This window comes from Marmota monax, unplaced genomic scaffold, assembly GCF_021218885.2.
Source record: "Marmota monax isolate L192 unplaced genomic scaffold, Marmota_monax_Labrador192_F-V1.1 WCK01_AAM20220418_F8-fsc00002, whole genome shotgun sequence".
Taxonomy (NCBI): Eukaryota; Metazoa; Chordata; class Mammalia; order Rodentia; family Sciuridae; genus Marmota; species Marmota monax.
The window spans coordinates 15,339,816-15,356,158 of NW_026693571.1; the positions used below are offsets into that span (position 1 = coordinate 15,339,816).

Below are 16,343 nucleotides of genomic sequence, written 5' to 3' on the forward strand. Positions count from 1 at the left end.
ATCTTCATACTTCTTTCCAGAGTGGTTGTACCAATTTGCAGTCCCATGAACAATGTATGAGTGTACCTTTTCCCCACATCCTCGCCAACCTTTATTGTTGTTTGTTTTCTTGGTGATTGCCATTCTGACTGGAGTGAGATGGAATCTCAGTATAGTTTTGATTTGCATTTGAGAAAGCATTTCTATCCTAATGATTCATCTTATTTAGGAAGCAGATGGAAATATTTGAGAAATGTTTAATTTCTCAGAATAGAGAACAATTACGTGTTTCCTATAGCAAATTATGTAAGTATTTCTTTTCAAAACCTTTTTAAAAAATAAAACCAGTATTTTTTTTGAAAGGAGATGTTTTAGCTTTAAGTTGTTCATTTGTCTGCTGAAAACCAGAAAATTCTTTAGAATTATAGAAAACTTAACAGAGGTAGAAGGAAATTTAAAGACCTTGAAATCCAACATGAAACCCAAAGCCTGTGAATAATTCCAGTGAGTGGCTTGAGGATTTACCATTTATAAGATGCCTTTTCCATGCCTGAAGAGGTCACTGTGAAAGGTTATTCTCATGTTGAGGACAAATCTGTTTTTTTTTTTTTTTTGGTAATTTGTACTTTATTCCCCATTTCTGTCCTGTAGACCAACAAGAAAACATTACTCCCTTATTCATGAAACTGTACTTCAAGAGAGTTAAAGATTCATATTAGTACCTCTCTAGACTTCTGGTATTTACTGTCACCTGCTGAAAAGACATTTAAAGATACATATTAGTACCTCTTTAGATTTTTGGTACTTACTGTCACCCCCTAAATGCTGGGAGTTTTATCTACGCATGGCTTTCAATCGTCCCAACAATCTAATTACTTATTCTATTTCCCAGATGAGGAAACTGAAGTGATTTGTCCAAGGTCCCAAGTGACAGAGTAGAAGTAAGAACTCAGGTTTTCTGATTACATTAGGAGTATAAGTTGGGGGTGAGAGGTAATGAGAAGAGTTGAGGTAGCTCTTGCCTCTTGTGAGCCCTGCAGAGCCCTGGCAGTCTCAGTCTTTCACTACCCGCAATAGAAACATAATTCAAGAATAATCCTAGGCTTAGTGTGTGCTGGAGGATGTCGTTAGGGGCCCAAATAAACCAAAAACACAGGGAAATTATTGATCATCTGCATTTAGGCCATAAATAAACAGGAGTCAGAGAGAGGCCTGGTGATTAAGCCTTGGCCTCTAAAAGTGGGCTGCAGGAGTGTGGGTCCTACTCCCTGATGCTCAGTCTTGGACAACAGATTTACCTCTTCCCTGGGGAATGAAGTGAGTATTAAGAATTATTGGGGAGTTTGATGGTTTCAGGTGAATTTCTTCACAGCTATAGAGCTTAGGTGCTCTGATGGAAGCCTGGAGCCTGTAGGAACCACTAACTGTGTGGTTCTGTAGCTGTGGCATAGTGAGACCCACAGTTCCAGAGTAGAAAGGGGATGCCCCAGATTGAGATACAGCTGAGCTCTGCTTACTGGTTGGGATTCAGCTCAAATGTTACCTTCTTAAGGGAATCTTTACTGTACCCCAAAGTTGCCTAAGGACCCCCCTATTTGCTTCTCTAGTACCTGGGGGCATTGCATTTAGCTCGTTGCTTTGAGTTGTACTGTATTGAATAAATGTTCTGAATATAAAGATAGGTGAAAATCCCAAAATATAATTTCATAAGATAAATACAAAAGTAAAACATTTAAAAAAGCAAAACTGATAAATATAGCTAATATTTGCTCTGTGTATAAGAGTGTGAGAAGACAAATAGCACTCTCCAGAGAGTAATTAAGGAGCTCTTAATGAAGGATTATTTATAGGGTTGTGGGCAGAGTTCAGGGAATCCTATAAGGAATGCCAGAGCAGCCTAGGGCTCACAAGCCTTAACCACTCCTACGTGTGGAAGGGCAAGCGGACAGAACCGTTGCTGGAACCAAGAAGTGGTGCAGCTGTGGAGTTTCTGAAAGGAGCTGGTCACTTCACTGGAGAAACCAGCCCCTGACAACTTCCTGCATGGTGGGCAGGGGGCCAGAGGAGGTATTGTGCAAACTTTCTTCCCACCATTCACATCTTCAGTGTTTCCCAAAATATGGGACCCAGATGGAAGCCAGAGGCACAAAGCAGAATGGAGTATGGTGAAAAGAAGATCTGGAGGACAAATGCAGGGCTTCCAGAACAGAATGCCAACCCCTAAATAACCACTGAATTACAGTAAAACAAGCATTCAGGCAGGCAGTGTGTCATGGTCTATTTGGGCTCATGCTGTAGCTAATGCGTCCTGACAGGGACAGGAGGCTGTGAGACGTAGAATGGAATAATGCCTGGAAACTTCATCATATGATCAAAGCGTCAAGAGCATAAAGTAGGCCTCACCACAGAATAAATTCTTAAACACTTAGTGACCAGTTCCTGTCAAAAACCATGTTAGTTGAAAATTATCAACAACGAAGACATGCTGTCTGCTTTCTCTTTCTATCCTTGTATCAAATTCTGTATCCACAGAAGTTTTTAAAAGACCAGATTATTTTAGTTCATAGAACAATAAAAAAATTTTTTTCTGGAGGGGAGTCCTAGGCATTAAACCCAGAGGTGCTCTATCACTGAGCTATACCCCAGCCCTTTTATTATTATTATTATTATTATTATTTGTTTATTTATTTGAGACAGAGTCTTGCTATGTTGCTGAGGCTGGCCTCAAGTTTATAATCCTCCTGCCTCAGGGTCCCTAGCAACTGGGATTGCAGGCATGCACCACCATACCTGGCCTATGAAAGAATAATTTCTGTTGACTCAAGTAGAGGTTATTTCTAAAGCATCTCATCCACTTGATCAGATCAGATCCCTTCTCAGATCAAAGTCCTCCAATGGCTTCCTTTATCACTCAGTAAAGATACCAAAATCAACCCTATAAAAAGTCTCTTCATGATCCGAGTGTCACCTTGCATATCTTCTAACATTGTGTTGCTCCAGAAAGGGTCTTATTGATGCCCCAACATTCCCCCCAATCCCCTCCCCCAACCCCTGGAGCTTACACAAAAGCTGTTTTCTATGGTTGGCCTGTATGTACATATTGCTCACTCCCTCACTTCCTTCCAGTGTCTGCTCAAAATCACAGTATAAAATAGCAACAGGCCTTCAACCTCTAGAATAGAAGTACAATTTTATCTAACTTAAATTTAAAAAAAAAAAATAGAACAATATGGCCAGATTCGTGTATAAAACCTTACACTTCAGAATTTCTTTAGTATCATTTGGTTGTAAGTATATTTTGTCATTGTTCCTAAGAGATTATTTTACTGATGTGCAAATTTATAGGAATTACTTTCTTTTTAAAAATTAAAGATTTCATTCAATTTTCTAGTTTTCATTGTTTCTATTAAAAGATCAGTCTGGGGGCTGTGGATGCAGCTGAGTGGTAGAGCACATACTCAGAATATACAAGACCCTGGGTTCAATTCCCCTGCACAAAAGAGGAAGAGAAGAAGAAATAAATCCAAACTATCATACTTTTGTATGCACTATTTGAATTTCATAGGATTTTATATGACTTCTTGGATCTCAAGATTGGCTGTCTTTCAAAAGCCTGAAAAATTTGCCAGATGTGATGGTGCATGCCTATAATCCCAGCAGCTTGGGAGGCTGAGGCAGGAGGGTCACAAGTTCAAAGCCAGCTTCAGTAACTTTGAGGCTGCTAAGCAATTCAGTGAGACACTGTCTCTAAATAAAACACGAAATAGGGCTGGGGATGTGGCTCAGTGGTCGAGTGCCCCTAAGTTCAAGTCCTGGTACCTGCTCTGCTAAAAAGTTCTGAAAAATTGCTAGTCCATTATCTTTTGAAGTTATTCTCTTTCTTTTTATGTTCTTTAGTCTCTTCTCCTGGAATTTAAATTAAGTATATGACAGACCTTCTCACTCTTAATATTATTATATCATTACCTCTTTATATTGCATTCTCAATAATTTCTTTAGATTTATCTTCTAGTTCACTAATTCACTTTTCAACCATATCTCATAAGTCGCTTAATGCAACAACTAAGTTTTCAATGATAATTTGCTTGTATTTCTTAAAATGTTATCTTGTGAAATTCTTTGAAGGTTAGGTTGAAACTGATTCCTCTATAGAATTTCTGGGTTTCTTGTTGCCTCTACTCTGGGAACACTATACAAATTAAATTCTTTGTTTGAATGCTTTTGATCACTACATACAGTGTGAGTGGTTATGAAGTCACAGGTGAGAACTTCTCTTCCTACCCAGTGGTAAGGGCTAAACAGAAAATTTCTCAGCTATTCCTTATAGTTTTCACTTTGGGAAATAGATGAATTATTAACATTCATGCCAGCTAAACAATGAATTCATTTTTTTAAAAATATGTTATGCAGTATTTCAGTTATTTCCATCAGTTAGTTCATTTTAGTTATTTAATTAGGAGGACCACACTGTCAGAAACACAGAGTTATTAAATACTTTAAAAATGATTTTAAAGTATCCATCATACATTTAACGGTTTACCTTCAAATCTTTAATTATATCTTCTTGAGGGTATTTATTGCTTTTGAAAAACTCCTTATCTGACTCTTCTAACAGTTCTATTTCAAATGAAACACCTGTTTGAAGTGTTTGTTTATCTTGGTTTTCCTCTCTGGCTTGCTGGTACTACAAGGGCAAGTTGTTATTTTCCATTTCCTGCTCTGTATACACTGACCTATAATTACAGACCAAGTAGTTAGGGTCTTTCATGCAGTGGCAAACCTACCAGGGGACAGTTTCTGCTCTTGTGGGCTGGCAGTGAACCAGCTGGCAACCTGTCAACACCCAGTTATTGGAAGGAAGCCTCTCTTCTCCCAACTCTCTTTGGGTGCAGGTGGGGACTCCTGCCTAGCCTCAGGGGCTGGGAGTAATGCATTTCAGGGGCACAGCTCCCCTTGATATTACCTGTCCTCAGCCAGACTAGACCATCCTCCATAAGAATCCATATCAGCAAGCATGTGTAGCTCTTTCCTAGAGGGAGTGACAGACTTCCTAAGCTTTCACTGGGAGCCATGAAATTCAGATCTTTGTTGTTGGCTTATCTGTTACAGGACTTCCCATCTATCCCAAAGAGAGAAGGGCTTTCTTCAGAGATCCTGGAGCCTCTGACTTCAGATGCATCCTTCTTGAGCCCCTGCTTACTTACTCCAGTTTTTTTTCTTGTTAGGAGAAGTAGCTGAGAGGGTGTCAGGAGGGAAGTTTGGTGGGTCTGGGCTCATTTTCCCACATTCTTATAGTACTCTTTGAATCGTACAAGGAACCTAAAAGTCATGAATTAAGAGTGTTAGATCAATCATTCATTAAGGGAAAACTGTTACCAAAAGGAGGAACAAGGGATGAGGAAAGACTCTAAACAGCTCATATCCCTGATACTGTAGCACTGATTCATGTTATCTATTGTAGATATATAAAAATTGATATACACAGATCTATAAAACTAACATACATATCAATTTTACTGATAACCGTATCAATAGATACATACCCATTTTTTTAACTACATCAAGTAAGTAATTTCATTAAATACCAGAGTTCCATTCTGATGGTATATTATAATTGTTAATGTGGTTTGCACATGAGAATATGCTGATTTGGTTAGGATGCTTACTCTAGAAGCCATAGAATCCTGACTCAAAATGACTTAGACATTATAGCATATTATTAGGTCAAGTATTTAACAGTTCTTAGATAAAGAGAACTTCAGATTCTGTTCAATCAGGACTTTGGCTCTGTTCCTCTCAGAGGAATTTGTTTCTGCTTTTTTGTATCTGTGTTAACAATTTGCTCATGCTGGATTTTCTACTGGCCAAAAAGATGGCTTCCAGCTGTAATATGGACAAAATACTTCTTCACACTGAGACATCCAGAGAAAGGGAGAGAGAGATAGAGACAAAGAGGCAGACTGAGAGAGAGGGAAAGAGACAGTTCTTAGGCCTCTCCAGATCAGAGAAGAACTTTTCCAGAAGTTTTCAATGTTTTCTTTGGCCTGAATTGGGTCATGTGCTCATTCTTTTTAGAAAATGCTTTTACTGAGTTATAACTGACATACAATGAACTTGACACATTTAGAGTACACAAGTCCATGTATGTATAACCCTATGAATCATTACCACAATACAGGTAGTGACCATACAGTTCACTTGAAAAGTCTTCTCATGGCTTTCTAGAGTTCTTCATTCCCACTCCCGGATCTCTAAGCCATCACTGATCTGCTTTCTGTCACTTTAGATTACTCGGCATTTTCTAAAGTTTTGTATGAATGGAACATATACTGCCCATATACAACACACATGCTTTTTAAATCTGGCTTCTTTTATTCAGCATGACTATCCAAAGATTCATTCACAATGTTGTATGTATCAATATCAGTCCTCTTTAAAACTGAGTATGATTATGTTGATGGTTACTTGGGTGGTGACCAGTTTGGGGCTATACAAATAGAGCTACTAAAACATTTGTATGTAACTGCTTATAGAGACATGTACTTTCTATTCTCATGGGAAATACTGAGGAGTGAAATGACTGGAGCATATGGTGAGCATGTGTTGCAAACTGTTCTCTTAAAGAGATTTTATTATTTTATATTCCCTCCAGGAGCTCCACCATATACTTTTAAACACTTGATATGGCCAGTCTTTTTAATTGTAATCATTCTAATTGTTGTGTGTATTGGTATCTCACTGACTTTGACGTTTTATCCTACTGTCTAATGGTGATGAGCATCGTTTCATATGTTTATTTGCCATTCAGTGAAATCCATGTTCAAATTTTTCCCCCATTTTTAGTGGCTGGTTTTCTTCTCACTGAATTTAGAGGGAAATCTTTGCTTACCTCAGACTTGCAAAATCTTTCTCCTGGGTTTTCTTCTAAATTCTTATAGTTTGAGGACTTAAATTCAGATTTACGGTACAGTGTAGAGTAAGTATTTCATATAGTAAAAATATGGATTGATGTTCTTTCCTTTTTTCTTCTGTCCCATGAACAAGGAATGTCTTCATTTATTAGGCATTGTTTAATTTCTCCTAGCATTGTTTTTTGGATTTTTTTTTTTTTTAGTTTTCAGTGTTTAGGTCTTTCACATCTTTTGTCATATCTATCCTTAAGTGCTGGGCATGGTAGTGCATGCCTGCACACTGTTAATCAGAAGGCTGAGGATCACAAGTTTGAGGCTAACCTGAGCAACTTAGCAAGACTCTGTCTCAAAATAAGATAAAAAGGGCTAGGGAGGTAGTTCATGGCAAAGTGCCTCTGGGTTCAATCCCTAGTACTTAAATTTTTCCCCCCTAAGTGTTTATGTTTTGATATACTTTAAATGGAATTTAAAATTTTAACGTTTAATTTTACTTTTTTATTACTAATACCTATGCTCCTTGACTATCGATGTAGTTTCATCCCAATAAACCCGTCATAAGTTGAAATGATCATAAGTAAAAATTGTGTCTACTTCACCTACACTGCCAGCCATTGAAGCTGAGCAACAGAGTGCACTGTGGAGCATTGGTTGCTTACCTCCCGATCTCATGGCTGCCTGGGAGGTGTGGCTTGCTCAAGCCACTGCCTAGCACAGTTAGGAAATATTATTCTGCATAGTGCTGTCTTAGATAAACATCAACCCAAAATTCAGAATATGATTTCTACTGAATGTATTATGTTTTCACAACTATCATAAAGTAAAAAAGACATTCATAAGTTAGGGGCAACCTATATGTAGAAATATATTTACAGTTATGTCAAAATACAAAGTATAATTTTTAAGTAGGTAGTAAGGAAATACTGTGACAACTTTATGATGACAAATTCAAGTTATTTATTGAATTTGTATGATATATTTACTTTGCAGTTCTAAGAGGTTTTTTTTTTTTTTTTTGTAGATTTCACTGGATTTTCTACATTGATAGTCATGCCATTTAAAAAATGCAGTCTTTTTTTTTTTTTTTTAACTGAGACATCTTTTATTTACTTTTCTTGCCTGATTGCACTGGTTAGAAATTACTGGTGCAACATTGAATATATGTGGTGAGAGTGGGCATTTTTGTCTTGCTCCTGATTTTAATGGAAAATCATTAATTTTTTTTTTTTTTGCTATCAAGTATGATATTTTCTGTAAGTCTTTATAGCTGATCTATGTCAGTTTAAGGAAGTAACCTTCTAATTATAACTTTGCTGAGAATTTATTATTTATTTATTTATACCAGGAATTTAATCCAGGGGCACTTAACCACTGAACTACATCCTCAGCCCTTCTTATTTTGAGACAAGGTCTTACTAAGTTGCTTAGAACCTTACTAAGTTGCTGACGCTGGCTTTGAACTTGTGCTTCACCTGCCCCAGCCTCCTGAGCCCCAGGGATTTTAGGCATGTGCCACTGTGTCCCGTGAGAATTTTTTAAAATATCCTGTATGTGTTGGATTTTGTCGAATGTGTTTTCTGCATCCACTGAAATAGTCATATGATTTTTTATTTTTATTTTAGCAATATATTGAACTACATTGGTTTTTGAATGTTAAGTAAATCCTAGGATATATCTTGCTTGTTAATATTTATTATCCAGTTTATAGATTATTTAATTCAATTTTCTAGAATTTTTATATCTATGTCCATGAGGCACACTAGGCCATACTCGCCCCGCCCCACCCCCTTTTTTTCCCCTTGTTGCAGCTTTATCTAGTTTAGGGCTCAAGGTAATGTTAGAATTTGGGGATGAGTTGAAGCATGTTCCCTTTCTCTTCAATTTATTTTTGTGTCTGTGTAGAATGTTCCCTGCCTCCAGCTTTCACGAATACTTAATAGGCTTCACCAATGAAGCCTCCTGGACCTGGAATTTAATTTGTAAAATTTTTAAATTCAAATTCATTGTCTTTAATAAATCTAGGACTATGCAGGCTATTTTTCTTGAGTGAGTTTTGGCAATTAATCTGTCTCTTGCTACTTCATCTAAGTTCTTGAATTTGTCATCATAAAGTTGTCACAGTATTTCCTTACTACCTACTTAAAAATTATACTTTGTATTTTGACATAACTGTAAATTCACATGCAGTTGTGAGGAGGAAGACAGAAAGATTCTATGTACCTTTTGCCTAGTTTCCCCCAATGTAATATCTTGCAAAACTATGGTACAATATTACAGCCAGGATTTCGACATTGATAAAGTCAAGATACAGAACATTTCCATTACTAGGAAGATCCCTCCTGCTGCTCTTTACAGCTCCACCAACCTCTCCCCTTGACCCCTTCTCACACCCTGGCAACCACTAATCTGTTCTCCATTTCTATAATTCTGCTACAACAAGGATATTAAATAAATGGAGTCAGATGGTATGTAACCATTTAGAATTGGGTTGTTTCACTCAGTATAGTTTCATGAAGATTCATCCAGGTGTGTGTGTGTGTGTGTGTATGTATTTGGAGTTCCTCTGTTTTTATAGCTGAGTAGTAATCACAGTTTGTTTACGCATTCACACATTGAAGGACATCTGGGTTGTTTCTACTTTTTAGCTATTAAAAATCAAAGTTTCAGGCTGGGGTTGTGGCTCAGTGGCAGAGCGCTTGCCTCGCATGTGTGAGGCACTGGGTTCCATCCTCAGCACCACATAAAAATGAACAAATAAAATAAAGGTATTGTGACCATCTACAACTAAAAAAATTATTTTAAAAATAAGGTTTCTATAAACATTCTTGTATAGGTATTTGTATGAACATAAAATTTCCTTTCTCTGGGATAATTGCCCAGGAATGTAATTTTTAGATTGTATGATAGCAACGTGTTTAATTTTTAAAGAAACTGCTAAACTGCTTTCCAGTGGCTCTACCATTTCACATTCCAACCAGAGGTACTTGAGTGAGCCAGTGTCTTCACATCCTCATCAGCATTTAGTGTTGTCACTTTTTTTTTTTTAAATTTTAGCCATTCTTCTAAGTGTACAGTAATATTTCATTGTGCTTTGGCTTGTACATCTTTAAGGGCTGATGAAGTTGCACATACTTTCATGTGCTTGCTTTCCATCTGATTCTCCTCTTCAGTAAGTTTCATTTATGACTTTTGTTCATTTTCTAATTAAATTATTTGTTTGTTTACACAGAATTTTGTGAGTTCTTCATCTATTCTACGTACCAGCCCTTTCTTGGCTATGTGGTTTGCAGACATATGCTTCCAGTCTGTAGCTTGGCTTTTAATCTTAACTGAGTTTTTTTTTCTTTGCATAAATTTTGATGAAACCCAATATATCATTGTTTTATCTTTTCACAAATTGTTGTAAAGACTAAGTACTCTTTGCCAAGCCCTAGAACACTAAGATTTTCTTTTTTTTTTTTTGTGATACATTATAATGGTGAGATTCATTGTTACATATTTGTACATGCACACAAAATAACAACGTAATTTGACTAATACCATTTCCCAGAATTTCCCCTGATTTTATGTATCATTTTTTAAAGTTTTATAGTTTACATTTTATATTTATGTTCATGATCCATTTTGAGTTAATGTTTTTATTAGGTCTATAGACATATAGTTGTTTCAGCACCGGTTTTTGTAAAGGCAGTCTTTCCTCTATTGAAATTCTTTTGCACCTTTGTCAAAAGTCAGCTGGGGCTATTCTTGTGAGTTTATTTTTGGATTTTCTATTTTTTTCCACAGATCTATGTGTATCCCACTTCCAATAACTTACTAACTTGATTACCAAAACTCTACATGGTCTTGAATTGGGTAGACTTTTTCTTCTCTCTTCCTCTTTCTACACCTACCCCTCTCTTCCTCCTCCTCCTTCTTCTTCTTTTTAAAAATATTTTTAGTTGAAGATGGACACAATACCTTTATTTATTTATTTATTTTTATGTGGTGCCGAGGATCAAACCTAGTGTCTCATACGTTTGAGGCAAGTGCTCTACCACTGAACTACAAGCCCAGGCCCATCGCTTTGAGGAGAATTGACATATTTATTATATTAAACCTTCCAATTCATGAGTACAGCATTTCTTTATTTGTTTGGATCTTCTATTTCTTTCATCAGCATTTTGTAGTTTTTTTTTAGCATTTAAATTCTGTACATATATTTTTGTTAGATTTACACCTGTTTTTTTTTTTCATCTTTTTTGAGTGATCATAAATGGTATTGCATTTTAAAATTCTGTGCTCTGGCTAGACGTGGTGGTGCATGCCTGTAATCCCAATGGCTCTGGAGGCTGAGGCCGGAGGATCGTGAGTTCAAAGCCAGCCTGAGCAACACAGCGATGCCCTAAGCAGTTCAGTGGGAACTTGTCTTTAAATAAAATATACATATTATTTATATATATAAATATATTTTTATATGAAATAAAAGGGCTAGGGATGTGGCTCAATGCTAAAGTACCCCTGAGTTCAATCCCTGGTACAAAAAAATTATGCTTAGATGTTCTTTGCTAATATTATAGAAATATAACTTTAAAAAGACTTTATTATTATTATTTTTTTAGAGCAGACTCAGTCTTACAACTAAATCAGGAGAAAAGTATAGAAAATTTTCATATTTCCCCCTGCCCCTACACATACATAGTCTCCCCGAGTATCAACAGGCCTTACCAGACTGTTATACTTGTAGTATTGATAAACCTACATTGACACCTCATTGGCACACAAAGTCCAGAGTTTACTTCAGGGTTCACTCTTGGTTTTATACATTCTATGAGTTTGGACAATATGTAATGGTATGTGTCCAGTGTTATAGTATCATACAGAGTATTTTCACTGCCTCCCAAATCCTCTGTGCTCCACAATTGATTTTTGATTATATATCATATACCCTGTGACATTGCTGAACTCATTTATTAGTTGTAGGAATTCTTCTTGTAGATTCCTTGGAATTTTCTACATAAACAATCATGTCACCTGTAGATAGAAACAGTTTTATTTTTCCTTCTTGGTCTGTATGCCCTTTCCCCCTTTTTTAGCCTTATTGCACTGACTACAACTTATATAGTACTATGTTAAATAAGAGTTGGGACAGTGGGGTCTTTACCCTGCTTCCAGTCTTAGGGGGAAACACTCATCTTTCACCATTAGTATAATGTTAATGGCAAGGTCTTCCTTCCTTTTTTCTTTTTTTCTAGTAGATACTCTTTATCAAGTTTAAAAAGTTCTTCTCTATTCCTATTTTTCTGAGAGTTTTTCTTTTTAAAATCATGAATGGGTGTTAAATTTTGCCAAATGCTTTTGCTTCATTAATTAATATGATCATGTGATTTTTTTTTAAGATTTCATATGGTGGATTATATTAACTGGTTTTTAAAACTTTGATGCAGTCTAGCATCTCAGGAATAATCCCACTTTGTATAATTATTTTTAAATGTTTCTGAATCTATCTGAAAATTTTCTTGTCTATATTCAGGAAAGATATTGGTCTATAGTGTTTCTTCTCTCTCTCTCTCTCTCTCTCTCCCATTCCTCTCCCTCGACCCTCTTATTTTTCTTACCATCTTTTTGCTGGTTTTGGCATCGGGATAATACTAGCTTTATAAAATGAATTAAGAAGAACTCATTCTTTTTCTATTTTCTGGATGAAATTGCACAGAATTAGTATGGGTCCTTCTTTTAATATTTGACAAAATTTAGGCTGAGGATGTAGTTTAGTGGTAGAGTGTTTACCTAGCATGTGTGAGGCTCTGAGCTCAATCCTCAATTCTGGATTGGGGTGGGAGTGGGGAAGGAATAGTTGGGGAGAGAAGTGAGTGGAAGTTGGTATTCTCTGTTCTTGGAAGTGTCTCTTATGGAAGTTCCAAAATTACAAATTTAATTTTGTTTATAGTTACAATGCTATTGCATCCCTAATCTGAAAATCTGTAATCCCAAATACAAAATTTATTGAGTATCAATATAAAGTTCTAAGTAGAAAATTCCACATATGACCCCAAGTGATGGGTCACATGTAATAAAGCATTATATAATAAAATATTTTATAAAATATCATAAAAGCAAAATTTGATATAATAAAAATTATATAATAAAAATAGTATATGAAATTCATTCAGGCCATGTGTATAAGGTATATTTGAGACATAAATGAATTCTATAGTAACTTGCATCCCATCTCTGAGATATCTCATGTACATGCAAATATTCCAAAATCTGAAAAAAATCCCAAATCCAAAATACTTCTGGTTCCAAACATTTGGGATAAGGGACACTAAATCTATATCTATTTTCTTTTGGTTGAGTTGTGGTAATTTATATTTTATAGAAGTTGATCCCATTCCATCTAAGCTACCAATTGTTGTATGTGGAGATACTGGTAGTATTCCCTTACTGCCTTCTGATTCTGCAGGGTTTGTAGTAATATGTCCTGTCTTATTCTGGATATATCTCTTTGACCCATTTAGATTATAGTTGGTCATGGGTGGAAGGAGAGTTTTAATCCATTAAGATCATTTTTTTCCCTAAAAACCTACCACTCTGTAAACAACTGTGATTCAGCACAACTTGTGCTTGTACTTAAGTGGAATATTTATTTCCAGTCTTCCTTTTGTAAAGTACTTAATGACAAATTTGAGGTTGAAATTCCAATTCTTACAACAATATTTTAGGCATTGTTTAGAGTTTGGAAAATTTTAAAAACTAGTAACATACATGGTGAAGAGTTAAAGAGCTGGTCTTTTAAAATAAATTCCTTTACAGAAAAATCTAATTTATAGTTTCATAGACATGGCTAAATCACTTGTTCTTAATAATTCTGAATCTGATCTTTAACTGAAAGGTCATGGAATAGGAAACTTTACTCCCTCACAAATTTAGCATCTTCTTATCAACAAGCTTAAATCCTGCTGAAGGAAGGAAGTTGAATGCAGGAAATAACTCATTTAATGACGTGATACATTCAAAAAATACTATCTCTTTACCATCAGAACCAGCATCACAGATCAAGCATATCTTTGTGCAGCCATTAACACTGGGCCAAATGTTGATTTGACTTACCAGAATTAGTTCTGCTATCAGTTGTATCTCCTCTTCTTCCATGTGTGTTCCCAGTGAAATTTGTTGGCAATTTGTGCTAGTTATTCTAAAAATCACATTGAGTAAAAAGTTCAATTGTAGTAATGGCAGTTATATTCAAATACCTGTAGAATTCTTTTAGACAAGCAAAGGACGAAGAAAGGAGCTTGGAGAAATCCGAGATATATCAATTTGAAAGAATTACCATGTTGCAAGCAAAATTAGTACAGAGAGAACCTTATCTTGCTAAATTAAAATAATCTTTTTGAACTAAAACATGCTAATTATGAAACAAAAGCCAGACAGACTTGAGAATTCTCTTTTACAGTAATAAATGTCAGTTTATAATGGAATCTTTTCTGTAAAGTTTTAAAGGGATAAAATTCTAAACCAAGAATTCTGTATTTACTCAATTTTTGTTAATCTATAAAGGCAGCATAAAGATACTTTAAAAATATAAAATGGCTCAGAAAACATTATCCTGTTGCGGTTGTGTTAAAAAAAAATATGTACTTGACTACATCTTTCAGATTACTGTGAAAATCAAAATTTTAAAATAGGGGAGTTATACTATGAAAGTTCTTAAATAATCATTGAAATAGTTCAAGTATAAAACTAGATGTATAGTGAAGTTTTTTTAAAATAACAAAAGCAATTGTGTGTGTGTATGTATCACACACCCATATGTTTTATATATGTGCATGTTTATTTCAAAAAGCTTGTTTTAAAATTATTCTTTATCCTTAAAATTGAAGAAATTTTCCAAGATATGGCTTGCTATGCCCTAATTTTGTTTGTAACAAGATAATTCTGTTAAAGTAATACACTTAAGGGATTTTTTTTTTCTGCTCAGCAAAGCGTTTGCTTGTTTTTTGTTTTTTTTTTAGATTTTTTTTAGTTGTAATTGGACACAATACCTTTATTTTGTTTATTTATTTGTATGATGTGGTGCTAAGGATTGAACCCCTTGCCTCGCATGTGCTAGGCGAGCGCTCTACTGAGCCCCAGGCCCAGCCCTTGCTTATTTGTTTTATCTATAACTTTTGCTTTTGATTTCCACCCTGAACACCTTTAATTCTTAACATAGAGTGTCATTCTCTACCTACCATCTTTTCTACCATATATATTTCTTTATTCTGCCGTTACATTTTGCAAGGCCTCTTCAATTAAGGCTGCCATGTCATCGGTTACATTATTATAAGGAATTGGCTTATGTGACTATGAAAGCTGAGGTATCGCAAGGTGGAAAGAGGGAGACTCAGGACCCCTGAGTTTCCAGTCTGTGTCTGAATCTAAGACAGGAGATCAGCTCTAAGAGAGTTAGGCAGAAAGAGCAAATTCTTTCTTCCTTTCTTACTTTTAGCTTTATTTAGGCCTTCAGTGAAGCCCATCTACCCTGGGCAATCTGCTTTCCTCAGTCTATCCATTCAAATGTAAATTTCATCCATGAGCATTTTCATAGATACATGGAGAATAATCTTTAACCACACATTGGGTACTTAGTCAAGTTGGTACCAAAAATTAACAAGCATGCTAGGCTTAAATAACTGTTGAAAATTTGGCTATAAAAATGAATGCAGATGTTATAAATTGTTCTTAGAAGAGAAAAACATAGAAATTACAAATAAAAACCAAATTACAATATTGTGTCTAAATGTCTAGATAACATGAATAAAGACCATGAATCCATGAGAAGTATGTGAACAGGGAGAAAGTAAAAAACATAACTAGTTTTTAAAATCTTATGTGAAAGTTAGTCAAGAATGAAAAAGAATGATTTTTAAATACTTAGTTTCAGTAGAACTTAAAACAGGGTTGTTATCTTCCAAATCAGCAAAAGATAAAATCAAAGAGCAAATGACAGAAAAGAGGGAGGAAGCAGCACAAAACTCTGAAAAGAAACAAAGAGTAGCATAATAAGACAGCATAGTAAAACCAAATACATCAGTTCTGATAATAATTTTAAATGGTTTATGTGCCCCAATTAAAATAAAGTCTGTCCAAATAGGGCTACAAAACAGAATCAATATGCTGCTTTCAAGGAGCACCTCTAAAACAAAACACAATTTTAAAAATAAGAGGATAGAAAAAGGCTTATAAGGCAAATTTTAAAAGTGATGGAATTAATGATATCAGACAGCATAGGCACCAATGGTCAGAACATTAATGGTTAGAAGAAGGGTGGTTCTTATCAGGCATACCGTATACATGATCAAGTTATTACAATCACATACCTTTATGCATTGACTAGCAGTAACACTATCGTCAAAAAATATTAGGAAAAAAAGGAGAATTTACGGAAATACTTTAGTTGCAGGAAAATTGAAGAGTGTTATCTCAATCTTC

General features: G+C 35.3%; 2 long non-coding RNA genes across 2 annotated transcripts in view; both read left to right on the forward strand.

The window, feature by feature from the left end:
- LOC124102469 (uncharacterized) overlaps positions 1-16,343 on the forward strand; it is a 92,940-nt gene that overhangs the window by 9,890 nt on the left and 66,707 nt on the right. The gene's annotated exons all lie outside the window — the stretch shown is intronic.
- LOC124102470 (uncharacterized) overlaps positions 1-16,343 on the forward strand; it is a 36,652-nt gene that overhangs the window by 8,729 nt on the left and 11,580 nt on the right. The window lies entirely within an intron of this gene.